Source organism: Micropterus dolomieu, unplaced genomic scaffold (genome assembly GCF_021292245.1).
Source record: "Micropterus dolomieu isolate WLL.071019.BEF.003 ecotype Adirondacks unplaced genomic scaffold, ASM2129224v1 contig_7795, whole genome shotgun sequence".
NCBI classification, from domain to species: domain Eukaryota; kingdom Metazoa; phylum Chordata; class Actinopteri; order Centrarchiformes; family Centrarchidae; genus Micropterus; species Micropterus dolomieu.
In genome coordinates this window covers 1-2,784 of record NW_025736781.1, presented here as the reverse complement: position 1 = coordinate 2,784, position 2,784 = coordinate 1, and the positions used below count along the sequence as shown (strand labels likewise).

Genomic DNA, 2,784 nt, shown 5'->3' with positions numbered 1-2,784 from the left:
CCGCCCTGCTCGCTCTCTCCCTGCCTGTGCCTCGTTAATCTCATGTCCTTCACCTGTGTTGCTTCCGCCCTGCTCGTTAGTCTCTGTGTGTACATATACCTGGTGTTTCTGTCTTGTCCTTGTCGGATCATTGTATGTTGTCACCCCGAGTTGCAGTGTGTGTTTCTTGTGTTGTCAGCCTCGCTCGTCGTGTCTCCCTGTTTCCCTGCTCATTTTGGATTTCTGTTGGACAACCTGTGTTTTTGGAGGTGTGCTCACCTTTAGTTTATATTAAAACCCTTCACTGAACTGCACCTGCTAGCCTTCGTGTCCTGCGTTTGGGTCCTCCAACCTGCTTCACCACACCACTTACCGTGACATTCACGTGTCCGAGGACAGCGGCTGGGCTGCAGTGAAGCGGTTTCCAGTTCCCAGAGCTCACTGAGCAGCACGTTGTTCAGTGTCTGTCTGAAATACTCCCAGACTTTATTTGTACCTGTGAAAGTCGACTGCACCCCCCCCGCCTCAGAGACACCCTGGGATGTTACTTACCGGTAAACCTGGGTTCCCGGGTTCTCCTTTGGCTCCCGGAGTGGTGTTATCAGCGCCCGAGTCGCCCTGTCAGACAGAACACAAAGCCACAGTCTTATCTCATTAAGTCATAAAAGATGAACTCCACAAAGTGTTCAGTGGAGCTTCCAGCTGTGTTTGGCTGTACGGCTGTCTAACAAGAGTAACAGATTCTTGTTGTCTATATATTGTATATATTACAGATATTTACTGATGTCCTTCTGAAAACATGATGGCAGCTTATTGTGCAAAGATGCGGAGAGCTTTGCCAAAAACTAATTTGGAAGGAGGTTTTGTTTTCACCACCCTCTATTTGTTTGTCTATTAGCTGATTTTCTCTCGCAGTCTCTAAAGGATTTGGCAGAGATCCGCACGTCTTTGCTTTTAGCTTAAGGGTTTGTTTATGGGATACATTGGATGTGGGAATTTTGAACTGGGATGTAAGCCCGTATAAACGTCTTCTGTTTTTAACTTTCTCAGCAACATCCAAGTTTTCAGACTTGGCCTGTCAGAATGTTGCTAGATTGGGAAGCCTCACTGATGAACTTCAATTTCAGTCAATTTCAGTCAGAAGCAACAAGGCTAGCCACTTGCACATCCTTCACACGTTTCTCGCTGTCACAAGACTCTTATTCGCAGCTTACAGTACTACAGGTAACTTCTGCAGGTTTGTCCCTCAGTAGTAAACAGGCAAAACACGCACATCTGCACGCAGTGATCAGTGATTTTTGTTCGATCAGTAATCTTGAAATAACTCCATTATAGACTTTAACTATGTCAGTGTATAATAGAAAACTGACTCTAAATGATTCAATCACATCTCCACTGAGACGCCGTCGTCGCTCTCGGCCTCTCTGTGGTCGTATGTCACAGGTTTTGTTTGTTATGGTTTAAGGTTGCTCATGGTGCTGAAATGCTCAGACCTGAAGCCTATTGAGATGCATAGTGCATCCTGTGGCCTGCATTATAAATGTTCTTGGTGAACTATTTATAGTTTTCAGTCACATGACAGGCACGGTGACCTGGGGGGCAAAACAACAGACCAAAGAAGCGGCTCACAGCAGACTCCCTCGTAGAGACGCCGTTAAATTTTATTTGGATCACCTCTCAACTTCCGACCCATATACAGCATCCGCAGCCGTTGTTACCGCCATTAAAAATCCGCCAAACCCATAAAATACGAAATTTTTCACCACTTCTGACATGTGTGCAAAGTTTGGTGAGTTTTCCAGTATGTTTAGGCCCCCAAAATTGAGCTTACTTTGCAAAAAAAAACACTTTACAGTTTCAATAGGGACCTCACACGGTTCGTGCTCGGGCCCTAATTAAATCCTCTCTTATCCAATGACCTGCCAGAGTATCTGCTCTTCAGATAGTCACATAAGACCTCGCGTGTTGTGATTGGCTGTCTTATCACAGGTGAACACATGAGAGTGATACATACTACCAAGTTTGCACTGTGTGTGTTGTGTTTGTTTTGGTACTCCATACTTTTAAATGACGTGCGATTTAATCTCCCTAAAAGTCACGTTCAATGCAAAAAGGGCCTTCGTTTGTGAGTGGGAAGCTGGTGAGGGATCATGATGATTGGTCAGGGAGTCGGTGGAGGATCTGTGATGACATGGAGTGAAATAAATTTAAGAAAAAAGACTCACCGGATCTCCTCTCAGTCCTCGCTGTCCTTTAGGCCCCGTCTCCCCTCTGATACCCGGGATACCCTGAGGACGACAGTTCAACCTGTCAGTCAACCAGCCGGAGGTCAGAGGTCAACACCTCCGAGCTGATCAGTGTGGAGGGATGAAGGGTTATTCCACTGAATTACAGCAAGACACTTTCTCCCAAAAACATAACTGAAATATATGAAGACATAACAACAACAACATCTGCTGTAACAGCAACTATACACACACACACACACACAGGTAATGTTTATGTAGGTATAAAATGTCTATTATTTAAATACATTTGTACGGTTTAATCATTATTTATTCTAACCTATGCTGCTCTTCATACTTGAGCTGATTAAACGTTAAACATCCTTTAATATAAATTGCTCTCCACAACCCAAAGACAAAACGAGTACCACCGTGCAGGGAAATGAAAAACAAACAAGTTTGATTACTGGGTTTCCTGGGTGTCCTTTATCTCCTCGAGCTCCATCAAGTCCCGTCTCTCCCTGCAAACACAAAGCCAGAAATACACCTCAGTACAGAGAAGCCGAAACCCCCTCCTGCG

At 44.9% G+C, this 2,784-nt stretch overlaps 1 long non-coding RNA gene across 1 annotated transcript; it reads right to left on the bottom strand.

Annotated features, from left to right (window-relative positions):
* Positions 1–459: 459 nt before the first annotated feature.
* LOC123964994 lies at positions 460–2,729 on the bottom strand. The gene is made up of 3 exons (XR_006823586.1): positions 2,672–2,729; positions 2,205–2,267; positions 460–597 (listed from the first exon to the last, which is right to left on the bottom strand). It is a non-coding gene; the product is annotated as an uncharacterized LOC123964994 (long non-coding RNA).
* Between the last annotated feature and the right edge of the window lie 55 nt (positions 2,730–2,784).